This window comes from Oryx dammah, unplaced genomic scaffold (assembly GCF_014754425.2).
Source record: "Oryx dammah isolate SB20612 unplaced genomic scaffold, SCBI_Odam_1.1 HiC_scaffold_20, whole genome shotgun sequence".
Lineage (NCBI taxonomy): Eukaryota > Metazoa > Chordata > Mammalia > Artiodactyla > Bovidae > Oryx > Oryx dammah.
The window spans coordinates 46,236,000-46,247,409 of record NW_024070204.1 but is presented as its reverse complement, the minus strand read 5'-3'; the positions used below and the strand labels follow the sequence as shown (position 1 = coordinate 46,247,409).

Sequence of the window (11,410 nt, the reverse complement as noted above, 5' to 3'; positions counted from 1 at the left end):
TTCTTACTTCAGGCTTACTATAAACCACTTTTCCTAAAATTTAATCTGCCTTTAAAATGATTTATATCTTCTCTTTTTGGTGAAACTATACATTTCTTCTTTCTAAAACTTACTTTCTGCCAGTTGATTAATTTGCATCATTCCAGGTATGTGTGGACATCACCATTATCATCATCATCAAATTTATACTATGTAAGCACAACTTCCCATTTAATTCTCAAAACTATTTTGTGAAGTAGGTATTTATTTTCCTCTTAATTTCCTCAGAGGAAATTGAGGTTTAGAAATTTTAATAATTTGCCTGAGGACATTTAACTGGTGACAAAGCCAGGACTCAAAGTCAAGTAGGTTGTACTAGATGGTACATGAACTTTCCGTTGCATTACACTCCTTCCTCAAGAGGCCAAGTGGCCTCTAGCTTCTCCCCAAAGTTCTCCAGTTGTCAGTTTCTTCATTTGTAAAATGAGGGGTTTGAGCCAGATGTTCCTTAAGGTCCTTTCCCTCTCTCCTAGAGCTGTTTATGATTTTTATTAACAGTAGCAATAATGCCAACCACTATTGGGTTAAATTCTTTACAAACATAACTTACTAAGACAGTAACTATATCAGTGTGATATTATCTCCAAGTTTCAAATGGGATTTGGAATGTCTAAGCCACTTTTTCAAGGCTACCAAGTTTTCAAGTGTAGAACTTCTGTGTGAACCCAGGTTTGGGATCGTAACCACACTGCATTCCTGTATTCTGCTTCCACACTCTCTCTTAATGCTTTTGGATAAAGCGTGAACTTGACAGATGTAAGAAGAATCTACTCATTTGCTAATTCAACAGTTATTTTTGAAGAAGTGAGGTTAAATGAGGTTGAGTGGAGCCTTTTGGCAAAGGGCATTCTGCAATAAATTAAATCCTCTACTTTTTTTTCACCCAACATTCAGTCTTATAGTTCACCCACATTGTGGTATATAGTTCATATTCTTCTCTTTTGTGTAGTATTTCATTGTGTAATTGTGTAAATATACCACAGTTTACTTATTCTTGAATCTATTCTGGAACAGTTGTTTCCAGATTTTGCTTTTATAAGCAGTACTATAATAAACTTTCCTATAAATTATCTCCTTCACATCTCAGAAAACAGTATAAAGTACATTGCTGTTTTTATAAAGTATACATGAACAAAGCTTTTCATGTATACTATAGACTATAGCAAAGCAAGGGAAGAAGTAGTTAACACAAAATTCAGCATAGTGATTTTTGTAAAGTGGAGGGAAAGACAGGTAGATGGGAGAAGGGAAGAGGGAAAGAGCACAGAGGATGAATGAAAGTTTGCAGATAATGTTCTAGTTCTTGACTGGGTGGTATGTTCATAAGCATGTTTATATATATGGTAATAAATACATAGGTATTTATTTAAATAAATTTTTATTTTAGAATAATTTTTAGCTCACAAAATTATTGCAATGATAGTACAGAATGTTCTGTGTGTCCTATACTCAGTTTCCCCTATTATTAACATATTACCTATTGTATATTTGTCATAGGAAATGAGCCAGTACTGATACATTGTTATTAAATAGAGTTCATATTTTATTCAGACAGGTTTCCTTAGTGTTTCCCTAATAGTTTTTCTCATGATTAGACTTATGAGGAAGATTGCAGTGGTGAAGTGCCACATCACATCATTTCAAGGGTGCCTACCATGAATATGTCTTACCATTGTTGATGTCAACTTTGGTCACCTGGCTGAGGTAGTGTTGGTCAGGTCCCTCCACTGTAGTTATTCTTTATCTGCCTCTTCATACTATCCTCTTTGGAAGGAAGCCACCGTGCTCAGCCACACTGACGGAGGAGTTACACTCTACCTCCTTAAGAACGCAGCAACATGGGTGGACCTAGAGATCAGCATACTAAATGCAGTAAGTCCAACGGAGAAAGATAAATGCCGAATGACATCACTTACATGTGGGATCCTTTTTACAAAAAGAAAAGATACAAATGAACTTATTTGCAAAACAGAAAAGGACCTCAGATATAGAAGACAAACGTATGATTTCCAGAGGGGAAAGGGGTGAGGAAGGATAATTGAGGGACTGGGATTAACATAGACACACTACTATATATAAAATAGATAACCAACAGGGACCTACTGTACAGCACAAGGAATTATACTCAGTATTTTATAATAACCTGTAAAGGAAGAGATTCTGAAAAAGAGCATATATGTATATGTACACTTATATATACAGACACATACATATACACACGCATGTATATCTGTGTTTGCTTAGTTGCTCAGTCATGTCTGACTGTGTATGACTCCATAGACTGTAGCCTGCCAGGCTCCTCTGTCTATGGGATTTTCCAGGCAAGAATACTAGAGTGGGTTGCCATTTCTTCTTCCAGGGGATCTTTCCGACTCAGGGATCAAGTCTCCTATGGTTCCTGCACTGCAGGTGGATTCTTTACTCAATGAGCCACCAGGGAAGCCTACACATACGTATATACACATATATGTATATCTACATATATCTGAATTACTGTGCTATACACCTGAAACTAACACCACATTGTAAATCAACTGTTTTTCAATTAAAAAAAAATGGAGTACCTACATAAATTATTTGGAATCCTTCTGCAGGAGAAATTTATCTCTTCTCCCTCATTTTTGTCTCTTCATTTGTATAATAGGGACTCATGGATATTCATTCTTTGGATAACAGTCCAACACTACTTTATTTTGTTGCTCAAATTGTTCTAGTTTTGGCCTTGGGGAGTTCTTTCAGTTGGCTCTTTTTGTCCCTTCGACATACCCTCGTCATTGTGACGTTTGGGATTTTTCTGTTCTGGGGTTTTTGGCACTTCCTTATTGCCTGACCCTTCAAGTTGCTCAAGACTCATTTTGTATATTTCTTGCCCCAGCCCTGGAATCAGCCCCTGGTCCCTTTCATTGGAAAGCAGATGCCAAGATCTGGACACTCAGTGTGCTCATTGCTACTGGAGTATTGTTGCTTCTAGGCCCTCCCAGTTGACAGAACAAGGAAATATATATATGTATGTACCTGCCCATGTATATACATATATCTGTAGATATTTTCATATATAATCTTCTTTATCTGTATTAAACTAAATATGAATTCACACTGATTTACCTCTAATTCATTTCCGTGTGAATCATGCTAGCCTTTTACCCTTGCTTTTATGTATCCTCTGTGGCCGTCAGTGAGAAACCTGTCTCCCGCCATCCATCATCAGTTTACATAATTATTCTATCAGTACCCTGTATCGTGGTTTTAAACTCATCCATCTATACTTTTGTTAGAAACAGCTTTATCAACTAAAGAATAATTCTTACGCACAGTTTCTTTTGCTTTTAGTCTTATAGACTTCTTATTCCCAAAGTTACTTCATTCAGCATCTTATGCATCCACACCCTTTAGTGAGGTTATTTCATACATTTTTTTTAATACACTTAGATTTTTTAGTCACTCACTGCATTCCATCCGGGATCTCTTGACCTTATAGTTGATTTTCTAATTTGCATACATTAAAATTTACTTCATGCTATAAAGCTCTGTGAATTTTGATAGATACTTAATATCTTATATAGCTTTGCAGTATTACACAAAATAGCCTTACCTTCATTAAAAAAAAAAAACCCATGTTTTATTTACTCAACTCTCTCATTCTTGAAGAGAACCACTGATTGTTAAATTCTGTTTTTGTATTTTCCAAAATATCACATAGTTGGAAACATACAGTGCATAGCCTGGAGAATCCCAAGGACGGAGGAGCCTGGTAGGCTGCCGTCTACGGAGTCACACAGAGTCGGACACGACTGAAGCGACTTAGCAGCAGCAGCAGCAGCAGCAGCAGCAGCGTTTTCAGACTGGCTTCTTTTACTTAGCAATACACATTTAAGATTGACCCATGTCTTTTGTGCTTTGATAGCTTATTTCTTTTTGTCACTGAAAAATATTCCATTGTATGACTGCACAGCAGTTAATTCAGTAATTGAAGGACATCTTACTTGCTTTCAGTTTTTACAGTTATACCTAAACTTGCATGCAGTCTTTTGTAGGAACATAAATTTTCACATCAGTTGAGTGTGTAGGGTCTGAGTCCTTCCTGGATCTTATGTTAAACCCATATTTAATTTTGTAAGAAACTTCCAAACTGCTTTCTAAAATGATGCCACAATTATGCATTCTCACCATCAGTGAATGAGAACTCCTTTTGCTTTCCATCCTCACCAGTAGTTGGTAGTGTTTGTGTTTTGACATTACCCATTTTTAATAAATAATGTAGTACCATCTCCTGTTGTTTTAATTTCCAAGTCCCTAATGTCAAATGATATTGAACATCTTTTTCTATGCTTAACTTCCTGTTTGGTAAGATACCATTCAGATCTTCTGCCTTTTTTTTTTTTTTTTTTAATCACATTGCTTATTTTCTTTTTTAAAAGACTGTAATTTGTATAGGACTTCCCTGGTGGTTCAGATGGTAAAGAATCTGCCTACAATGCAGGAGACCTGGGTTCAGTATATATATTGTGTATGTTTTTTTGTGTATGTCAAAAATATTAAACAAGGGAGCATATTGAGCTTCATGCTGTAGGTGCAAGAGCTGATTCAGGATTAACTTCAAACTCCAGCCTTGCTATTTACTAGTCTTGTGACTTTGGAAAAGTTATATAATCTCTTGGGGCCTCAAACTCTTCATCCTGAAAATGAAAATGTTAACCTGTTTTTTGTGAGAATGTAATGAAAATGGCATAGTTAGGTAGAGATCAATAAATAGAGACTTTTGTGCCACATAGGAGTTGCTCAATAAACAGTGGTTTCCATACCCCTAACAATGGAAAGTTCACACATTCATTAAACAAATATTGGTCAAGTGCCTGTTTTGTCCCAGGAACTGTTGTGTGTATTTGGGATACATACTTGAGTCTCTATATGGCGGGATTTTTAGAAGCCCTTTAAACTGGATTATGATATTTACTTATAATTTAGAAAATTAATTTGTGGGAAAAGAACATGAGAAGAGAATTAAGCTAATAGACTCTTTTCAAAGTTCAGATAAGACATTGTAAGTACCTGAAAGATAGAATTGGAAATGGAGAAGAGAAAACAGCTGATAAAGATGTCTCAGCAGTAGAATCCAGTAGACCTGGAGATTACTAGGTAATTGTGTGTGAAATGGAGAGGGCGTTAATGATGACTTTTTCTGATGAGAGATTATAGAAAACTGGTTTAGAAAGGAGCAAAGTCACTTAGAATATTTTGATAGTCACCATAGCTTGAAACATAGCACACATGCATAGTCCCTCACTAAAATTTCTTTTGTAAAACTCTTTAATGGAGAAGTGCTGATTCCCTAGCAAAAACATCTGAAGAGAAAACTAAAGTCAAGAGGGAAAGCTTCAATATTAATTTCCTGGACTGATTAGCCACCAACATTTTTCTGCACTGGTTCTAATAATTATGCTGATGAGTATTTTAAGAGAGAGCACAGTACTCTTCCTTGTCTAGTAAAGTTAGAATGTAAGCTTTTGTTCAGTGGCATGATTGGCTGAGAAGCAAAAAGAACCGGACAGTTTCTTATCTAAGTTAAGGAGAGCTGAGAGATCATTCCCCCGTGTTTATAAGGAAGAGTTAAATCCCTCACACGGTAATGTAGCACCAGATCGAAGTAAACAGACTATGATTTCAGTGCTAGACACAGCCTTAAGGCAGAAGAAATTACACTGTCATACAGAGGATATGTAGCTGCTGCTATTTTGGTGCTTGAGTTCTTTGTTGTCACATAGTTGAAGGCAATCCAGATGAAGAAAAGTGTTAACCAAGAAAAGGAGAAAATGTCTTGCTCATGGCTAGAAGGGCATGGGGGAAGAGGAAGGACACGGTACAGTGCCGTGTGAACAGACCAACAAGGGGTCTGTTCCAGTCATTGCTGGCTTCAGCTTGTCTCCTCATTTTTGTTGGAAGCAAGTTGTTCATAAGGGCAAAGTGCAAGCTAGAATATAAAAATGATATTTCCTCACATGGTTTATCTGCCACTGTAGAATCTGAAAATCATGATTGCTTCCTTAATTGAATTAGCTTCCAGATGCTTATAAGATGGGCTTAGGAAAAAGTGGAACACCCACTTTCTTGATATCTCTAATACCATGAGGGTGTTTGAGATATTTTTAAAGCATTATAATACATGCCTCAAGCTCAACATTCAGAAAACCAAGATCATGGCATCTGGTCCCATCACTTCATGGGAAATAGATGGGGAAACAGTGTCAGACTTTATTTTTTTGGGCTCCAAAATCACTGCAGATGGTGATTGCAGCCATGAAATTAAAAGACACTCCTTGGAAGGAAAGTTATGACCAACCTATATAGCATATGATTGAGAAGCAGAGATACTGCTTTGCCAACAAAGGTTCGTCTAGTCAAGGCTTTGGTTTTTCTAGTGGTCATGTATGGATGTGAGAGTTGGACTGCGAAGAAAGCTGAGTGCCAAAGAACTGATGCTTTTGAACTTTGGTGTTGGAGAAGACTCTTGAGAGTCCCTTGGACTGCAAGGAGATCCAACCAGTCCATCCTAAAGGAGATCAGTCCTGGGTGTTCATTGGAAGGACTGATGCTGAAGCTGAAACTCCAATACTTTGGCCACCTCATGCAAAGAGTGGACTCATTGGAAAAGACCCTGATGCTGGGAGGGATTGGGGGCAGGAGGAGAAGGGGACGACAGAGGATGAGATGGCTGGATGGCATCACCGACTCAATGGACGTGAGTCTGAGTGAACTCCGGGAGTTGGTGATGGACAGGGAGGCTTGGTGTGCTGTGATTCATGGGGTCGCAAAGAGTCGGACACGACTGAGCTACTGAACTGAACTGAACTGAATACATGTCTCTGTATATCTATATCTTTAAAGGTATATATGAGACACTGTATGCAGTTACCTTTAAAATCAAAGGATAATTCTGAACAGATTAGACTAGTTATTCAAGTTTTACCACTCCAAATGGAAGGTAAAGAAGATTAAAAGATAAGATATATTTTATATTCCCACCAACATGGGAATTTTGCCAGTTGCTGGGAGTTTGTCTGTTCCTGTTATGATTCCAGAAATAGGAAAATAACTTCACATTTAGTTTGAAGACCCACTATACCCACTGTGAAGTAGTCCTAAGCTAAAATTCCGTTGATCACCTGACCTCCATAGTCCCTACCCTGATTGGTGGGCCACAGATATTTTTTGATCTCTTGAAATGTGTTAGTTCAGAGACACTGTTGAATAATCTGCAAAAAGTCTCATATTTCCTTTTCCCCATTGCACAGTCATCCTAATAAAAAGCCAGTGGTCCCTTTGGGGAAGGCTGGGGGAGAGAAGAATGTAAATATGATGCAATATAGAATTTTAACTAAAAGATAATTAAATATGAAAGTAGTATACTATAAAAACATATTGGAGGCAAACTGAAACCATCTTTTCCAAAATAATTACTAAAAACAAGACATAGGAGCCAGCAGAGAAAGATGTAGGATAAATTTTGAAATCATCGTAGTATTAAAATGATGATATAAGTGCTTGTATAAGTTTAACATATCTGCAAATAAAAATAAACACTCAATTATGTTATAATGAAATAGCTCAGTATAACATACTTAAATGCATGATCCATGACAGTACTGTGGTCTTTCATGGGGATGACTTTATTCTGTGCTGTGGATCTAGTTTGCCTTCAGTGTTTACTTGTTGTAATATGTTGTCTTTCCAGCAACTCTTCTTGAGTATTTTCTGAGAACAGTGTCTCATATTCTTCTGAAGTGTGATCACCTCCACAATTTTTAAAAATTCTGGTCCACTATCAGTTTCATTACTCTGGTCACAAAGATGGCCAATCTGAATCCTTTCCTGAAAATTTATTCAGAGATGTTAGGAGGGGCCTTTACTTTCTCGGTGGTGGACTAGCTATTTACCCCCCTTCTCCCTTCTGCCACTGCCACAATGGAGGGAGACATTCAGCACACAGTAGGAGGAGTGAAGACCAGCTCATAGAAACACGGCAGAAATACTGATGTTTTCAAATTTTGCTGTACTGGTGTTAATTTAGCCCTACTGACGTCTTTCACAGTTATGTGAACCAGTCAAACTCCTGTATCTTTCAGAGCCTTTTGTGAAATAACTCCTGAACAAATCTAATTCAATCCCTCAACACCATCCAGCTAGACTATATTTTGTAGACTACTAAATTGTTCATATCACTCCTCATTCAAAAAATTCCCATGCCCTCACTGGCAAGTGCATTGACTTTTTGAGTCAGCCTGAATTTTGGCTCCTTGGCTAATAAGCAGGTCTCTTCATCTCTGTAAGCCTCCTGGTCCAAATACCTAGTTCTCTGGATACCCGAGAGATGAAAACATGATCACAGAAATATAGAACATTTGGTGTAGTCCTGAGGCATGATGAGCACTGCCTGAGAAGGTCCTGACTCCTGAGCGTGGCTGAGCAGGGCTCCACAGCTGGGCAGCATCCTCCCCTCCCTCTTCACCTCACTAAACTCTTTTGCCTCCAGACAGGCATAGCAGTCATTCCCCAATAAGCCGTATGTTCCTGCCTATATGGGTTGCCTCCTGCCCTTTATCTACCGATCTAAATTTAGCCTGTTCTTTAAAAATCAGTGAAATCAGGGACTTCCCTGGTGGCCCAGTGGCTAAGATTCTGAACTCTCAATGAAGGGGGCCTAGTTTCAATTCCTTGTCAGGGAACTAGGTCCTGCAACTTTGAGTTCTCATGCCACAACTAAAGATGCTGAAGGCCACAACTAAGACCCAGTGCAGACAAATAAATAAATATTTTTTAAAAAATCAGTAAAGTCAATCCCATCTCTCCTATGACATTTTCAGCTAACCATTCTAAAGTGATTAATTCCTTCTCCAAGTCCCTGAAACTCTCTCTTGCCTGTGTTTTTAGTCTGGTGATTAATCCTATAATGCCTGGTTCTTCCTTTTTGCCTTCAACCTGTTACATATTTTGCATTATTTTTTATGATGAAACTCTTTATTTATTTATTTCTAACTGGAGGATAATTGCTTCAAAATCTTGTGTTGGTTTCTGGCTATACATCAACATGAATCAAGCATAGGTATACATATGTCTCCTCCCTCTTGAACCTCCTTCCGACCTTCCCCCATATCCTACCCCTCTAGGTTGTCACAGAGCACATGTTTGCGCTCCATGCATCATACAGCAAATTCCCTTGGCTATCTTTTTCACATATGGTCATATGTATGTTTCCATATGACTCTCTGAATTATCCCACCCTTTCCTTTCCCTACCGTGTCCACAAGTCTATTCTCTGCATCTCCATCACTGCCCAGCAAATAGGGTCATCAGTACCATTTCTCTAGATTCCACGTGCACGCGTGCCAAGTTGCATCAGTCATGGGTGACTCTTTGCGGCACCGTGGACTGCAGCCCGCCATGCTCCTCTGTCTGTGGGCTTCTCCAGGCAAGAGCACTGGAGTGGGCTGCTGTGCCCTCCCAGGGGATCTTCCCAGCCCAGGGATCGAACCCACGTCTCCTGCAGTTCCTCCATGGTTAGGCAGATGCTTTACTGCTGAGCCAAAAAAGAAGCCCTCTAGACTGCATATATGTGCCTTAATAGACAATACTTATTTTTCTTTTCATACTTACTTCACTCTGGGTTCATCCACCTCAGAACTGACTCAGTTGTGTTCCCTTTTATGGGGAAAAGGAGTACGTCAAGGCTGTATATTGTCACACTGCTTATTTCACTTCTATGCAGAGTACATCATGAGAAACGCTGGGCTGGAAGAAGCACAAGTTGGGATCAAGATTGCCGGGAGAAATATCAATAACCTCAGATATGCAGATGACACCGCCCTTATGGCAGAAAGTGAAGAACTAAAGAGTCTCTTGATGAAAGTGAAAGAAGAGAGCGAAAAAGTTGGCTTAAAGCTCAACATTCAGAAAACGAAGGTCATGGCATCTGGTCCCATCACTTCATGGGAAATAGATGGGGAAACAGTGGAAACAGTGGCTGACTTTATTTTTCTGGGCTCCAAAATCACTGCAGATGGTGATTGCAGCCATGAAATTAAAAGATGCTTACTCCTTGGAAGGAAAGTTATGACCAACCTGGACAGCATATTAAAAAAGCAGAGACATTACTTTGTCCACAAAGGTCTGTCTAGTCAAGGCTGTGGTTTTTCCAGTAGTCATGTATAGGTATCAGAGTTAGACTATAAAGAAAGCTGAGTGCAGAAGAATTGATGCTTTTGAACTTTGGTGTTGGAGAAGACTCTTGAGAGTCCCTTGGACTGCAAGGAGATCCAACCAGTCCATCCTAAAGCAGATCATTGGAAGGACAGATGTTGAAACTGAAACTCCAATATGACCACCTGATGTGAAGAGTTGACTCATTTGAAAAGACCCTGATGCTGGGAAAGATTCAGGGCAGGAGGAGAAGGGGATGACAGAGGATGAGATGGTTGGATGGCATCACCAACTCAATGGACATGGGTTTGGGTAGACTCTGGGAGTTGGTGATGGACAGGGAGGCCTGGCATGCTGCAATTCATGGGGTCGCAAAGAGTCAGACACGACTGAGCAACGGAACTGAACCGAATATTCCATTGCATATATGTACCACAGCTTCTTTATCCATTCACCTGTCAGTGTATTTCTAGGTTCCTTCCATGTCCTAGCTATTGTAAATAGTGCTGCAGTGAACATTTGGTACATGTGTCTTCTTCAGTTATGGTTTTCTCAGAGTGTATGCCCAGTAATGGGATTGTTGGGTCATATGGTGGTTTTATTTCTAGTTTTTTAAGGAAGGAATCTCCATACTGTTCTACATAGTGGCTATATTAGTTTATATTCCCACCAACAGTGCAAGAGGGTTTTCTTTTCTGTGCACCCTCTCCAGTATGTATTGTTTGTAGATTTTTTTGGTGATGGTCATTCTGACCACTGTGGTACCTCATTGTAGTTTTGATTTGCACTTCTCTAGTAATGAGCAATGTTGAGCATCTTTTCATGTGTTTATCAGCCATCTGTATGTCTTCTGTGTATCTTCATTATTAGCCATCTGTATGTCTTTAGCATATTGAAAAGCAGAGATATTACTTTGCCAACAAAGGACCACCTAGTCAAGGCTATGGTTTTGCCAGTGGTCATGTATGGATGTGAGAGTTGGACTGTGAAGAAGGCTGAGCACTGAAGAATTGATGCTTTTGAACTGTGGTGTTGGAGAAGACGTTTGGAGAGTCCCTTGGACTGCGAGGAGATCCAAGCAGTCCATCCTAAAGGAGATCAGCCCTGGGTGTTCTTTGGAAGGACTGATGCTAAAGCTGAAACTCCAATACTTTGGCCACCTCATGCAAAGAGTGGACTC

The 11,410-nt window shown here is 39.1% G+C and overlaps 1 protein-coding gene across 1 annotated transcript in view; it reads left to right on the top strand.

Moving 5' to 3' along the window:
• The window catches only part of ARL15 (ADP ribosylation factor like GTPase 15), a 466,828-nt gene that overhangs the window by 297,090 nt on the left and 158,328 nt on the right, over nt 1-11,410 (top strand). The gene's annotated exons all lie outside the window — the stretch shown is intronic.